Consider the following 17589-nt stretch of genomic DNA (forward strand, 5'->3'; position numbering starts at 1 on the left):
GAAAAGGCTGGGCTGGGCATGGGAAGCTATTGATCCATTGTGAAATAGGAGTTGAAGATGTTTTTTAAGGGGTGTGCTGAGGAAAAAATTCATTCAGATATTATGTATTGAATTTAGCAAGAAACTAATATTTTACGCATCTACTATGTACCAAGCACTATGATCGGCACTTTATACACTACTCTCTAGTCCTGTTGGCAATAACCCTGGAGATAAAATTACCATACCAATTTTATACCTGAGCAAACTGAGACTCAGAGGTAGAAGTAGAGCTTTAGCTGCCTAGAATTTGCATATTTCCACAACAAAGGAATTCCCATAACAGATCAGAGGAAGCCATCTGTCCTCATGACAGTTTCCAGTACAAAGCCCCAGAAAGATACTACCAGATGGGCACAGACAGCCTCCTGTAGATGGCACTTGCTTGAATATAAAAGAACTCACCAGAGAAGGAGCCAGGGGGTACCAATGGGAGTTGTACCACCAGAGACACATGAGAATTCTGGGCTCTACACTAAATAAACAAGAACCATAATGGGTTCATAAATCAAGTCATGAGCACAAGATGAGGAAGGAGAGCTGCTTTGCAACATCTTCACCATTCCTGCTATGGTAAAGCATTCTCCTCCATTCCTGAAGGACTGTAGGCTTTGGCCCATGGAAAATGTTGACAACAGTATCATATATGTATCACATGGCAAAGGATCCTTGGATGTACATAAGGAGTGTGTGTGTGTGTGTGTGTGTATGTGTGTGTGTGTGTTTGGACTATTGCCACAGTAAAGCTGCTGCTACCAAAAAAGAAAACAGCACATAAAATCAGTTCATAACACCAAATAAGAAACTATGTAGTGTAAAAATCATTAGCATTACCACAAATAAGCAATGCCACTGGCATTTGTTAAACATCTCCTCTGGGCTGGGCATTTTATATGCATTGTCTGATTTCATGCTCACATGTCATTGGGGAGAGATAGTTGCATTTCCACTGGATAAATGTTTTACATAAATAAATGAAAATAGAAATTGTAAGAGTTGAAGGGAGCTTAGAAATCATCAAATAATTTTACTCAAGTATATTTTATCAATAAGTGAACTTGAGACCCTAGAGAATAAGTGACTTGCTCAAGGTCACATAAATTTCTGGTTAAACTAAGACTAGTTAGAAGCCAGCTCACAGTCCAGAGATCTTCCTACACTTAACCTAAAACTCAATTTCTGGCCTTTTCCCTAGCCTTGTAAAGCTAGTAAATGTGTCTAGATAAATTGGACAATGACCTGGGGAAGAATTTTTGGATTGAGGTAGCTGAAAACTGTAATCAAGATTAGTCTCAAATCTAAATAAAGTATTCACAAGCCTAAATAATGGGACTTCAGACCTGGCATAAAAATTTCCCCCAACCCACCAAAAATGAAAGGGGTTAAGAAGTACCAGTTGCCAGTTATAAAAATCATCATTGGTATGTAAAGTACAGCATAGGGAATATAGTCAATAATATTGTAATAACTATGTATGCTGTCAGATGGGTACTAGACATATTGGAGTGATCACTTCGTAAGTTATATAAACACCTAATCACTATGTTGTGCACCTGAAACTAATATAACATGATATAGTATATCAACTATAATTGAAAAAGGAAAAATTCCCCCAACCAAAAATATTCCCTTGATGTGTACTGTATCCCCAAAATTCCTCATCTAGGACAAAGCCTTTAATTCCATAAAGTTGTTAAATTTCTTTGTAAATGCTCTTGGTAGAAAAAAATATCTGGCAAAGTCAAACTGAGTTTAAATGCCTGTTATAAGGTGCTTTCATGATAATAGCATTGGACAGGAAGAGTAAAGAGGCACCTAAAAGGTGAGATAGTCACACAGGAGGGTAAGCAAAGAATTCAGAAGGGAAAATTAGAGAATATTGAAGACAAATGTCGTGATTTTACAATTAGGAAGCCTCGTTTTATGTAAATCCCTGAAAAGTGTCATAAAGAGATAGCAGAAATTCATTATGCACAAAACCTGATGTTGGATGTACCTGATGTGGATATTATCTAAGCAATTCCAGGGGGGAAAAAGGATTTTTTTAAAAACCTTAATTACCTAGATATTTTAGACAAACAAAACAGTTCATTGTCCTCTTCTTTATCTTGTCTCGAAGCCATAATCAGAAAAAAATATCATTTTGATTTTTTGTTTTAAATAAAGAGGTCTTATCTTTACACACAAACTCATTTGTTTAGTAAGGTGGGGAAAAGAAGCTATTAATTTAATTTAATTGAGTAATCAGCTTAATGAACTATATAGAAACGATTTAGCAATAACATTATAAAAAAAAACTTCCAAGCCATCGGAAAACCATTAGAAAAAAACAAGAGTATACTAAGTAGTAGTAGACATCTCTGGGTTTTGACAACCTGGCATCCCTTCCTTTGGGGAACTTCCCCTACTACCCTGTAATCTTGTGGTCCTGGTTGTGCTGCCAACCTTAGTACCCTGCCCTTCCCCACACCTCTAGTCCAAGCAATTATAGTCCCTTTTTACCCTGGACACAATGATTGGCTAGAACTAATCTTGTGACCCAAGTCTGGCCAATTAGAATTCTTCCCTGGGATTTTTTTAAATGTGGAGTTTGAATCAGAAAGGGGCCTTACATTTTGAGTGCAAGCTAAAATTATCCAAGGGCTATCTTTTGAATCATGTAGAGAAAGTTTGTCTATAGTAGAAGAGAATAAAGCCAACTCACCCAAATCAAGACACATGATGAAGGGAAAGGGTCCTGATATCATCTGAGTCCCTGGACCCCGTTTCAAAAGCCAGCCTTTACCCAGACCTCCCAGGGGTAAGAGCTAATCAATTGCCTCTTTTGCCTAAGCTACTTTGAATTAGATTTCCATCTCTAAAGACCAAAGGAATTCTAATTCATCCATCAGGGACCAGCTAGGAACCATATAATAATTAAGGGGGAAAAAAGTCAGTAATTGAGCTCTAACCAGTTGTTTCTGTGTCTAGCCACTGTCTCAAACAGGTTTAACCAAATTCAAATGTTTCATATTCAAACCCATTTGCATGTATTCAGGCACCAATGTCACCATCCTGACATCTGTCCGCCTCCATTTTCTCCTCTGCTGTCAAGGAAAAGAATGTTTTTATTAACCTGTCTGAGGTGGGGGTGAGAGGGATTATAAGTGTTAACTCATAAATAGCAAAAGTTCTCTGAAAAAGATTTTGTATCAAGGGAGTAATAAATAACACGTCAAAGGAGTATATTTCTGTTCATAAAATTTTATTTTCTTCATCCTTTGGAAAAGAGTATATTAGCAGAGGTTCTCTCCATTTTCTGTCTCTCCTCTCTTTCTTTGCATCATTTCAGGGAGAGAAAGGAAGCTTTTATTGTTCATGTTTACTTTCATCCTGCAGCAGAGATTGGATGCCTGTGGTTGGCTATAACTTTGCATTAAATGTATTGTCTTGGGTAGAAAAAAAACATACTAAATCCATAAATTCCATGAAGACCTGAGGGAGGTTACACAGAGAAATGAGCGTATATAAAGAGACAATTGATAGAAGCAAACCATACTGATATACAGGCCAGTGAGGCCAAGCAGCAATTTGGTGCTTTCAGAAGTCCCTGAAAAATCTATCCCCACCCTGTTGGCTCATACACAGAATTCCACTCACTGTTTTGAATGCTTTTACTTAGAGTGATGGTTGCTCTGGAATAATAATCTTTCACATTGCCACAGAATTCTGCAGCTGCAAAGGTCTTTCATAACTATGGCCTGTCTTGATCCACAGTAATGTCCTGAATGGTAGACAGAGTAGAGATGATCACTCCCATTTTATAAATTAAAACCTCGGGTTTAGGAAGATCAAGAGACTTGCTCAATATCACATAAGCAAAAGTGGGAGACTAGAATATGAACGTTCTCACTCATGATCTTAGTACTCTATCAAATGAGAACCCCAGACAGTCGCTGGTCATGTGATACCCCTTAGGAGGAGGAGAAAAGGAAAAGCACATGTCCACTAATTTGAGGATGTAATTAGCCAAGGGCTGGCCCTACACAAAACAGTGAGAAAAAGGAACTAATAATATATTTTGCAGGCAGAGCCTATCTAAAAGGTGATCTGACAGGTCAGATGTTTTTCTTGCCATCACTAGAATTTTAAGGATGTGGGGAAATTCTGCTTACCAGAATGCCTCAAAGAGAGCCTTCTACAGAGTTGCAGTGCATGCCTTCTAAGGAAGTAGCCAAGGGCCTTTGGGTTCTTCTATGAGATATACAAACACAGATGGTGTTGCCATTTATCCTAACAGCATGCCCTCTGCCCATCATGTAATGATGAAAAAATGTAAGGACTATCAATGGGAAGAGTTTCAGATTATTCACCTTCTAGGGCACCAGGGGGTCTCTGTCAGGCACATATAACTTTCTATAAATCAGTCACTGGGCCTAATGGCATTGCATATATTCTCTCTCTTTCGATGCCCATAAAAAATAGTCTAAGAGGCAGGCATTATTATCTTTGTTTTCACTTGAGATGCTCAGAGAAGTTAAACAACGTGCCCATCACAGAACTGCCAGTTGGTGGAGCTAGGTTTGCATTGTAGAGTTGTCTGACTCCAAATGTCCCTGTATCCCAGCCTAGAAGAAAGATAAACACTAAATCTTAAGAACCCAGAATTAAGAACCCAGAATCAAGACCTTGTAAACTAGCTCCCAGTTTAATTTTTAGAGATATGGATTTGGAATGAAAATTGGGTTACTTACCATCCTCTCTTTTCTCCCATACCCACCAAAAAAAGAGTTACTACAGGGCCAGTTTGCAAAATGTTTGCCACACAAGTGGCCTCATTCTAGCCTCACAATACTAAAGGGGCACAGGGTAGGACTGGTACCCCCATTTTACACATGAATAAACAGAGACTCAGAAGGATTTAATGGGTTGCCCCAAAGGCCAACCTGGGACTTTTAACTACAGCCCAGAAATCTTCCCACTCCATTATCTCACCAAGCCTAGCATATGTTAAGTACTCAACAAGTTAATGAATTAATGGATTATATAATTAATTAGTTAATAATACTCAATTCCAGGACTATATCTCAGAAGGATTGTGCTTTCAAATTCTCTATATGCAGCTCTGCCTGTCTTCTTGCCACATAAAACCGAGACTCATTAAATAGTCAAATCTGCAGAAGCTCTTTCTCTCTGGGTCCCCCAAGACAGGTATCCTCAGTGACATTTCCTTTCAACTTGGCTTCCCCACCCCCACCCCGGGCCCCCAGAGCTCCATCAGCCTGCCTGCAGTTGCGATTCCATTTGCTCTTTTCTCATCTGTCCTACCACTTGCTCCTTCCCCACTGGCTGGTGTTCTGCCAGAGCCCACACTTCCCATTGCTCCCTGCCTATGAAAAGTTGGAAGATTGCTGGCAGACCAGACTCCCTGCCTCAACCTCAAAGATGGAAAATTCCTGCTGTTCTAATCTGATTATGAAGGTGCAGCCATGTCTGTGCCAGGGAGGGAAAGGAGAAGAGTGGTCGAAGCTGTCCAAGAAACTTCGGATTATCATTTGCTACCTATTGAGTTAACCATGTGCAATTTCACAAAGTCCTAGACTCTCACAGTTAAGACAGCTTGAATGCAGGATGGGATGATTATTATCTGACACATGCCTCTTGCTTGCATACTTCTATGAATGTGGGTACTCACCACCTCCTCCAGGTAGCTGTGTCCACACTCAGCCTAGTCTGACTTTAAAAATAAAGCATATGGCCCTGGCAGGATGGCTCAGTTGGTTGGAGCATCATCCTATATACATCAAAAGTCAAGGCACATACCTAGATTGCAGGTTCGATCCCCAGTCTGGGTAGCACACAGGAGGCAAAAACCGATCAATATCTCTCTCTCTCATTCTTTCTCTCTTCCTCTCTTTCTAAAAATCAATTTTTTAAAAAACACAACAACATATTCTTTGGTGAGGATTTTTTAAAAATGCAGTATATGGCTCGGCTGGCATGGTTCAGTGGTTGAGCATCCGACTAGGAACCAAGCGGTGGTAGGTTTGATTCCCAGTCAGGGCACATGCGTAGGTTGTGGGCTCAGTCCCCGGTGAGAGTGCGTGCAGGAGGCAGACAATTGATGATATTTCTCTCTCATCAATGTTTCTATCTCTCTATCCCTCTCCCTTCCTCTCTCTCTAAAAATCAATAAAATGTATTTTTTTTTTAAAAAAATGAAGCATATGAACTACAGACATGTTTCTAGGCATTGGTTCTTGTTTTGTACTTTCAAGTGTCCCTCTCTTCACAGAGATCAAAGGTAATTCTCACTTCCTTTTATCCTGTACCCCTCTCCATGGTCTTCCACAATACATCATGTGATATTGTTTCCTTACTCCCCAGAGTCATGTCAAGGATCAACTAAGGCTATATATGTGTGTGTGTGTATGTGTATTGTGTGCGTGTTATAAACTGCAATGTGCTGTACTAGCTGTAAGGGAGCATTACTGTTATGATTACATCCATGCTTTGTGTTCCTTCTCTGCATTCTAGTGGCAACCCAGCTTACCACTTTGCCCCAAAGGTACAGCCCCAGACATACCAATATCACCAACTCCCTCAACTTCAAGATGAGAAAGAAGATAGCAGCTCCTGTTCAATGAGCACAGTGTTAAGTATTCGGCATTATTATGCCACTTAATCCTCACAAGAACCCTGTGCTCTACAGAGACTGTGATTGTCCTATTATAAATGAGGAAACTACGCCAAGAGAAAATAAGTGCCTTGCCCAAAATTAAAAATTATAAATGGCAGAGTCAAAACTAGAGTCCAAGTGTTTGAGACTCCAAATCCTAACCGTCTAACCATGATGCTAAAGATGTTGCCCAGTGTCAAAGGCCATAGTCCTGTTCTGTCCATTCAGGAGGAACTGAGGTCTTTGAGCAAGGGTTGCTGTCCTCAAGCTGGAAGTGGTCTGGGAAATGGGGAAGGAGGGAAGCAGGTGGTCACAGGGAGCCTCTGTTACTGTTGTTCTCAGGGGCTGGAGCTCAGCCAGGACACAAAGTGCTGAGGAAGCCCCACTTCTGCACGTGGCCCAGATGGGTTTTTTGTTTTGTTTTGTTTTGTTTTGTTTTTTGAGGGGCTAGGAATTGGTGATCAATGAAAGTATAAAGGCCCTACATCCACTCTGTTGAGTCCCAGCTCTTCTCCAAGGCCATTGATGAACTCAGTTTTTGAAGATGAGGGTTCCACAAAATATCAAAATGACAAAACGTAAGCTCTAGAAAGGGTCTTCATGTTTGGGATAAGCTGAAAGCAAGACAGCATGGTAGGTAAGAATGGGGACTATGGCATCTTGTGTTCAAATCCTGGCAGTTGGAGAACACTGGGCAGTTAGTTAACCTCTCAAGTTGGTGACAGAGTCTAGAACTGCTATAGCCTTCCCTGACATTTTTTCCCCAAGGCCCAAAATCCTTGAGGGGAATGAGGAAAAGAAAGGAAGGTGGAGAATCAAACCCCCCACCCCTGACAATCAAGGCAGTTTGATTGGATTACACAGGCTGTTTCTGCAATGGCAGAGTGCCCGACGAAGGCCACCAGGGATATGGGTATTGGGAGTTCAGGGTGCAGAAACTGTTCTCTCTCCTCCTGGGTCACTCGGACTAACATCAAGAAAGTTAATAGCAATATCCCAAAGGTAAAGTGAGTTTTATGCTAAAGCCAGGACAAATTCAGATCCCCTAAATATTCTAATCCAGGGATTTAGCAACCTAGACTCCTGCTCTGTTTTTTATATTTTTTAAAGACTTTATTTTTTAAAGTATTTTTAGGCTCATAGCAAAATTGGACAGAAGATACAGAGATTTCCCATATACCCCCCTGAATTCCCCATTATCAATATTCCTTACTAGAGTGGTACATTTTTCACAATAGATGAACCTATACTGACATGTCACAATCAGCACAAGTCCATAGTTTCCCTTAGGGTTCACACTTGGTGTTGTACATTCTATGAGTTTGGACAAATGGTATAATGACATGTATCCACCATTAATTATAGTATCATACAGAATAGTTTTGCTGCCCTAGATATTTTCAGTGTCCTGCCTATTCATTCCTCCTTCCCTCCCCCAACCCCACCCCCATCCTTACCCTTGCAACCACTAATCCTTTAATACTATCTTCATAGTTTTGCCTTTTCTAGAATGTTATGTAGTTAGAACCATACAGTGTGGAGCTTTTCAGAATGTCTTTGGCTGCTCTGGTTTTATTGCTGTGTAACAAATTGTACTAAAATTTAGTGACTTAAAACAGATTCTGTGGATCAGGAATTGAACAGGGTACAGCAGGGATAGCTCTTCTCTGCTACAGGATGCCTGGAACCTCCAGTGGGAAGGCTCGCAGCGAGGGCGCGGGAATCATGTAGAGGTTCCTTTAACCTCATATCTGACACCTGCATTCGGCCTATACATGACCTCTCCACATGGTTCGGGCTTCCTCATAGCATGCTGGTTCCCAGATAGTCATGGGGGTTCAGGCTCCAACCACAAGTGTTTGAGTAAACACACATTTCCTTCTATAACCCTCCCTCAGAAATCACGTGGCATCACTCCCACCATTCTCTGTCAGTTAAAGCACTTAACAAGCTAACCCAGAGTCCAGAAGGGGAGAGGAACAGATGCCACACCTCAATGTGTGTCACAGAATTTTCAGGCAATTTTTTAATGGCACAGTTGCCTCTTTTTATATGCCTGAAAATGACCTTAAGCTCCTTGAGTTCAGGACTATATCTTAAACCTCCCCTCTCTTCAACTCTAAGCAAGGAGCAGGGACTCTATGCTTAAATGAAATTAACGTTTTTATCTTAGCCCCATCCTTGCCTGTGGCTCCCTGGTAGGGCTCTAGTCAAGTTTGACTGCTTAGTTCATTGACATCATTCCTACTCTCATCTACTCCATTGAAGTTCTCCTTTATATATATTGGGAGTTCTTTACCTTCTTCCCATCCCATGAAGACAGCTTCATCAGAGCACATCACTCTCCTGCTAAAAATCTTTCACTGAGACTCACTGCTCTTAGAGTAAAATCTAAGTTTCAGACCCACAAGATGGTTGCTCTGTAGGACCTGGCCATGCCTACTTCTCTTTCTGACCTCACTCATTTCATCCACCCATCACTGGCTAAGCTCCAGCCTCACCAGCCTCCTTTCTCTCCCTGCAATGCACTAAGTCCTTCCCACCTTCAAACCTTTATAATTGCTCCTCCTCTCGGAATGCCCTTCCCCAGCTATTTGCACACCTGCTCATTCTCATCCTCCAAGTGTCAGTTTCAATGTCTCCTCTTCAGAAAGGCTACCTGAGTACCCTCTCTGCATAGAGCTTTGGTCCCTTCATGCCAGTTATTCTGACCTGTGATGACTGCAGTGTTTTTTATCTGTTTTCTGTCTTGTTTCTGGTAAGTGCAAGGGCCTTGTCACTCTTGTTCATTGCACTGCCCTCTGCACCTAGCATCCTCTCTGGTCCATAGTATGTGCTCTATGCGTATCTGTGAAATGAATTATCTGATGCAATGCTGCATCACTTCTGGGAGCAGACAAAATGAGCCTGTAACTTTATTTACTCTTGAGAAGCCAATTACAGTGGTCTCCTGCCCTTGCCAGTGATCTGCTGGTTGACACGGGCTGCACTTTATAAGATAGAACACAAAGAATTGGAGAATATTTGTGCTTTTGACAGGGCCATTAGAGATCGTTTAATTCCTCATTTTGTAAATGAGAAAACCAGAACCCACAGAGGCCACGGGATTTTACTCGAGACCATATCCATTTCTTTGCAATACAATATTTCTTGGTGTTTAATTTCTTTAATTATAAACAATCAGCCCTAACTGGTTTGGCTCAGTGGATAGAGCCTCGGCCTGCAGACTGAAGGGTCCCAGGTTCGATTCCAGTCAGGGGCATGTACCTTGGTTGCGGGCACATCCCCAGTAGGGGGTGTGCAGGAGGCAGCTGATCGATGTTTCTCTCTCATCGATGTCTTGAACTCTCTATCCCTCTCCCTTCCTCTCTGTAAAAAAATCAATAAAATATATTTTTTAAAAAAAACAATCAACTTTCCACTGGAAAAAAATGAGAACTGTATAGAAATAAGTCTCATGAAGACTAGAGTTCCCCATTTCCCACTCCCTTCTCCAGGAAAGACCACTGTTTCTTCTTTGAAGTGAATCCTTCCAGGCCTTTTTGCATGTGCTTATAAATAAATACATGTATTTATGCATCTATAGCTTCACAATAACACTTGGCAACCTTGAAAATTAGCTTAAATTTATAAATAAAAAGTCTTCTTTACAAATGTATTTTTTAAAATATCACCAAGCATAGAGGTTTCAAGGAAAGGGATTCATTTCTGTGCTACCCAGTAATAGAGGGAGGCCCTGGGTGCACTAGAGTGGCTGAACGGGTTCTGGGCAGTTGACCACACAGGAGCCAGGGGACAAATGAACTTTGCTCTCTTAAACAAAGAACCAGCTGATTTGGGTGGTAGGTGAAATTCTAAAGCTTCCTGGTAACCAAGCACTGACTAATATACAGAAATTGATTCAAGAGCTGAATAATCTCCTATGCCTTTGATGGGGGGAGTCAAAACGAAAAGAGGGAAAACTATTTCAAAAGGAAAAATAGAGGGGAGCCAGAAAGAGGAGAGAAATGAGTTTACCAGTTAAGAATGGGAGGGTTGGAATCAGACAGGCTGGGATCAAACCTTGAGGCCTCACCGAGCCTTAGTTTCTCCACCTATAAAGTGTGATTAACCGTACTAGTGGCATGGTACATATATACCACCCTACCGTGGGAGTTATTTTCAAGTAAACACATGGTAATGACTACGCTGAATGCCCTCTCTATGTTATTTTATTGATTAGGTGAGACAGTTATTGGACCTGGACATGAGTCATAAATATTCAAGATCTTGAAAAAAATAAAAATTGTTGTCCTGGCCTGGTGGCTCAGTAGTTTGCAGTGTCAACCTGCACACCAAAAGGTTGCTAGCTTGTTTAGACAGGACACATACCTAGGTTGAGGTTTGATCCCTCCCCAGTCAGGGCACAAACAGGAGGCAGCTAATAGATGTTTCTTTCTCACATAGATGTTTCTCCCTCTCTCTCTCTCTCTCTCTCTCTCTCTCTCTCTCTCTCTCATCAGGTGAGGATTAAAAATAATAATACAATAAAAATAAAAATTGTTCATTATACTAGGCTCAAGGAGGTACTGGGACCAGGAAGTGGCATAACAAAACTTGCAATTCTTGTTCTCTGTAGCAAGAAGAATATGCAGAAACCCCATGACCAGCTCTCTAAGTCCAAGTTGGAATGTCTGTGAAATGAGCATAAATCTTGCCCAACCCCTAATGACCAAGTAGGGTCTTGGATGCTGTATTGTAGTGTGTCAGACATAGCATAGTTATCACTAATTATGGAATATGTGAGTAAAATTAATTGATGGAAAAGTCATAACATATGAAAAGAGTGATCCAGGCTTTGTCACCTGCCTACCGAACACTCCCTCACACCCTAAGTTTTCTTATCTATGATTTGAAGTTATCATATCCTGTCAATTCTAAGGCACATATTTTCCATTTTTAACATCTCTGATAGGGACAGTGGGGAAATTCAGCCCATTCAGGCCCCGTTTACTCATTAGGCACAGTGGATGCAGTGCCCAGGGTCCACAATATTTTTAGTAGCCCACAGGAATGTGTAATTTCTTTTAAAAATCAGAAGTTTGAAAAATGAACTTTTGGTCAAATAAAATGTTTTAATATATAATATTAATATATTCATCTGTACACCAACCCAGTCATAAAATATAATTTTTTACATGTTTTATGGAGGAAGAGACCTGCAGAAGTCATAATATGACCCTGGCTCAGCCCTCCTCCTGGTCCAAGGTGATGAAGGCAGAGACCTTTTTGTGGGGCCCTAGCACTCCATAGTAGACTGCCTGAGAATCACTCCACTGTCCTAGGGATCTATAATAATAAAAGTGTAATATGCTAAGTAGACCAGACAGCCGAATGACCTTCTGAACGTCCTTCCGGACAAAGCCCCTTGCACGAATTTCGTGCATCGGGTCTCCAGTTGTTACATAAAAGAGGGAACAGACTTGTTTTGAGTGTCCCCAAAGAATAGAACTTTGATGACTATTCAAGATGCTGCAGAGGAAACTCCTGGAGTGACGGTCAATTTGCATCCCCTTCCAATGCCAACTGCCTATGATTGTAAATAGTTATTGAATTTGTGCCTTAACTACCAAACACAAATCCCAATGTTTTCTAACTAGATGTTCCCTCCTCGTTGAGGGTGAGATGACAGACAGCCCAACAAGAAATTGAAATATTCTGAGAAAACCTCCTTGGGACTCATCTGTAAATTAAGGGCAATAAAATTTTAGGGGAATTTTTTTCACCTATGAAATTCTTAGATTTAAATAAGAAAGAGAAAAGGGAAATGAGCTGTATGAAAGTATATAAAATAAGAGGTTACTTTTCAGAATAATGTCTCCAATATTTTAGAAAATAGCAAAATATTTTATATTGTGATATATCAATAAGCAAAATTTTCATTTCTAGATTTCTTATTTCAAAAAAATGGCCAGGATTAAAAGCTGCTCACCAAAATCCCTGTTCTGTTCATCCTAGACACATATCTAGACTTCATTTCCCAACATTCCTTGCATGTGTTACAGATGTGGCCATGTGACTGAGCCAAGCCAATGAAAGATGAGAGGAGATAAAATCAGAGAGAGAGAGAAAGAGTGTGTGTGTGTGTGTGTGTGTGTGTGTGTGTGTGTGTGTGTGTACCTATAGAGGAGACAATCTTGGAACAGGGGGTGTGGTAGATCATTTTGGAGGCCGTATGGTGAAGTGGAAGGGAACTATCAAGAAATTCGTTTAGCACCAATTTAGAACCCATGTAGCTAATTCCATTGGCCATTTCAATTCCCTTCACACATATTAGGATAGGGTTGATATTTCACATATACACACCAATATAGCTAGAGTCTATTCTAATGGGTTGGTGCACATACCATACTAGTTGTTCAGTATTTTGAATATCATCCTTGTATTAGAGCCAACAATGTGATAAGCACAGAATTATACATCAGTGCATGGAAGGGAGAAGGAAGCATAATAAACATCCCTTATCCACTGCAGTCCGCAATCAAGTTAGGTAATAAAGACATATATGAATAATTTAACTATGGCACATCAAAGTCTTTCTTGTATTAGTGATAGAAATAAAGTGCTTTCAAAACAAGAGGAAGGAAACATGAGAAATTGGGAAAGGAATCATGGCAGAGGCAAGATCTAAACTGGGACTTGAAACTGTGAAGGGATGATAGAGTGCAGAGGGTAAAACACGCAGAGGAAAACACCTGAGCAGAAATATAGGGTCTGTACCCAGTGATTCCACTTCTGAGACTAAATCTGAAAAAACCCTGAACACTAATTTGAAAAAATATATGCACCCCTATGTTCATTGCATTATTACTTACAACTAGAGGCCCAATGCACGAAATTTGTGCAAGAGTAGGCCTTCCTTCCCCCAGCTGTCAGCACCAGCTTCCCTCTGGCACCTGGGACCCGGGCTTACCTTTGGCCACCAGCAGGCACCTGGGACCCGGGCTTTCCTTGCAGCCTCGGCTTTGTCTGGAAGGTCATCTGGAAGGACGTCTGGACTAATTAGCATATTATGCTTTTATTATTATAGATAGCCAAGATTTGAAAGCAGCTCAAGTGCCCATCAGTAGATGAGGGGATAAAAAAGCTGTGGTACTTTTACACAATGGAATACTACTTGGCTATAAAAAGTAAGGAAATCTTACCTTTTGTGACAGCATGGATGGACCTAGCAGGTATTATGCTAAGTGAAGTAAGTCAGTCAGAGAAAGACAAACACCATATGATTTCACAAAGAAAACAGAAATAGACTCATAGATACAGCGAACAGACTCACAGCTGGCAGAGGGGAGGGGGGTTGTGGGGCTAGGTGAAGGAATTAAGCAAAACAAAACAAAAAACCTGATAGACTCCAACAACAGTCTGCTGGTTATCAGAGGGAAAAGGGGGTGGGGAGAGGTAAAAGAGCATAAAGAGGGGACAAATGGTGATGGAAGGAGACTTGACTTTGGATGGTGAACACACAATACAATATACAGATGATTTATTATAGAATTGTACACTTAAAACCTATGTAATTTATACCAATGTCACCCTAATAAATTAAATAAAAATTTTTAAAATATATAGGGTCTATATGTCAGAGTACATGTGAAGAGCATTGAAGGAACTGGCATTGAAGGGTGGTGGGAGGAGCAAGAAATGGAGGAGAGGAGAGGTAAGGCTAGAAGTCTAAACTGAGACAAGATCATGAGGGCTATGAATGTCTGCCTCAATTCACACTTTCTTCTGTCAGCAACAGCAAGCATTTGAGAAGAGACACAGAATTGTATATAAAGTATAGACTGGCCTTCATCACTTTCCAACCATTTGAGGTGGAAAAATCTTTTGTTCTGAGTCAGTTTCCTCATTAGTAAAACTGACAATTTACCACACTTCACATGGTTGGTGAGATGAGCTAACAACTGTAAGAGCCTGGTATACAGTAAGTAATAAATACTGGTGGTGTTTACTGTTATGGAAGATTTCTGATGAGCGGCCTGACATAGATTTGAGACCTGGAGTTTAAGACTAACTAGAAATGGATGCCATTTTGCTACCTCAAATTAGGGTGACCAGCATTACAAGCCACCTTTACCCCCAAGCTAACATTTGTGAAGCTTGAGGTTCACGATTAATTTATATTTGAACCTAAGTCTTATAGGGGGTACCAGAGAACAGCCCCTAGACCTGCGACAGCTCATCCCTGTTTGATGCTAATCACATGTGAATGCTTGAGTTAGGAAGACATCATTAAAAGTGCATTAAGTTTAATTATGCTAGCAGCATCAGGGAGGGAGAAGTGTAGCGTAATGCAGAAGGCATAATTAGATGAGACTTAATCCATTAGATTCTTATTTGTTAAGAAAATGTGTCTCATCTATAAGTGTCAACACAAGTAGTGTCTGGGAAACCACCTCCCAGGTGAGTACATTTCCACCACCCATGTGGCCTTCCATGATGTATGTACTGCCATGAGATACTGAGATCAAAATATTACCAACTCCCACAGTGAGCTGTCTCTGGGGGGGTGGGCTTCAGGATTCCAGAGGACAGGAGTGTGGCTTCCTTCTGTCCTTTGCATCACATGACAGGAGTCCTGGAAAAGAAGTCAAGAGACTGGGGCTCTATTACCACCCCATTCACTTCCTAGCTGTGTGATATTTGAGAAGGTTATTTAACCTTTATGTACTTGGTTTCCTCATCTTCTATAAAATAAAATTAATGAGCATGTGGGGAAAATGGAACCCTGTGCACTGCTGGTGGGAATGTAAAGAATGCAGCCACTGTGGAAAACAGTATGAAAATTAAAAATAGAATTACTACATGATCCAGCAATCCCACTTCTGGGACTATATCCAAAGGAAGAAAAAACCCAGTATTTCAAAGAAAATGATGTTCATAGCAGTATTATTTACAAGAGCCAAGGTATGGAAACAATTTAAGTTTCTGTCATATAATGGTATATTATTCAGCCTTTAAAAAGGAGGAAATCATGTCACCTGTGACAACATGGATAAAACTGGAGGGCATTATGCTAAGTGAAATAATCCCCACAGAGAAAGACAAATACTGCACTGTATCATTTACAAGTAGAACTTTAATTTTTAAAAGTCAAACTCATAGAAACAGAGAGTAGAAAAGTGGTTACCAGGGGCTGGGGATGGGGGAAACAGCAGGTTTGTAAAAATGTGCAAACTTTCAGTAATAGGATGAATAAGCTCAGAGGATCTAATGAGTAACATAGAAACTATAGTTAATAGCACTGTACTGTGTAATTGAAATTTGCTAAGGAAGGGAGTAGAACTTAAATGTTTTCACCAAAAAAGAAAAATGGTAAATATGTGAAGTGATGGGTGTGCTAATTAACTCAATGGTGGGGGGATCTTTTCACAGTGTATACTTGTATCAAATAATCATGTTGTACACTTTAAATATCTTGCAAACTTATTTGTCAATTATACCTCAATAAAGCTAAAAAATAAAATAAGCAGTTAGTTGTAATTGCCTCACAGGGTTGATGTGAGAATTAAATGAAACAACTCAGAGCAGTGCCTGGAATGTGTTATATACTCAGTAAATGATGGTTATTGTTGCCATCATCATTCCCAGCAGCAGCCGCAGTAGCAATACTGGTATTATTCCATCACCACCACTGTGTGAGGACCCTCCTTCTCTACCTATCCTATCAGTGTTGATGGCCTAGTTCTCAGTCTTTTATCTATGTTCTCGCTCCCTGGATGATCTCAAACAATACTATGACTTTAAGTACCACTATAAGATGACAACATTTAAACTCTACCTCCAGATCTAGGCCTACGTTGGTGTCTTATGCATAGACTCTTCACACATAACCAGCCCAAAGCAGGACTTGTGATCCCAACTTCCATCACCATCCGGTCCCTCCCAAGTCTTCCCCATCTCTTTAAGTCGCACTGCCATCCACTCAGTATTTCAAGTCATTAATTGGTGAACCACTCTCTTTTTTCCTTGAACACCTACATCCGATTTATTTGTAAATTTTTTAAATTTTGCCTCCAAACCATATCTCAATTATGTCACTTCTCTCTACCTCCGCTGCTACTACACTTCACCTAATCCACACCATCATCTCCTCCCTAAACCACTACAATAGCCTCTTCAAAGGCCTTCCAGATCCTATTCTTGCTCCACTCCAATCTACTCTCTACACAGCATTAGAGTGATGAGCCAAAAGTGTGAGTCAATCTTCTATTCAAAATTTTCAATACCTCCCCAGTGCTCTCAAGACAAGAATACAATACAGCAATAACAGGAGGTCTCAGGTACATACATCTGTATTATTTTTTTTTATTTTCTCCTTATCTTTCTTTATTTTTAGGTGAATAGTTGATGAGCATACATCTGTATTCTTCCACGACTGTGTTCGGTTACTCAGAACCATGTCTTCAGTTCTAAAACCACTACTGGTGTGTATGCAAAGAATCTTGGAGCCGGGAAGCCAAAGGTCTACTTGGGGTATGGGCCTCTTATAGTGAGTCAGATAGGCACATTATAGCTGCATGTCCAACCTCTACTGTCACTCTAGAGCAGCGGTTCTCAACCTGTTGGTCGCGACCCCTTTGGGGGTCGAATGACCCTTTCACAGGGGTCGCCTAAGACCATCAAAAAGCACATATAATTACATATTGTTTTTGTGATTAATCACTATGCTTTAGTTATGTTCAATAAAAATACACCTGCATATCTATTTACATTACGATTCATAACAGTAGCAAAATTACAGTTATGAAGTAGCAACGAAAATAATTTTATGGTTGGGGGTCACCACCACATGAATAACTGTAATAAGGGTCGCGGCATTAGGAAGGTTGAGACCCACTGCTCTAGAGTCA

This window comes from Myotis brandtii, unplaced genomic scaffold, assembly GCF_000412655.1.
Source record: "Myotis brandtii unplaced genomic scaffold, ASM41265v1 scaffold32, whole genome shotgun sequence".
Lineage (NCBI taxonomy): Eukaryota > Metazoa > Chordata > Mammalia > Chiroptera > Vespertilionidae > Myotis > Myotis brandtii.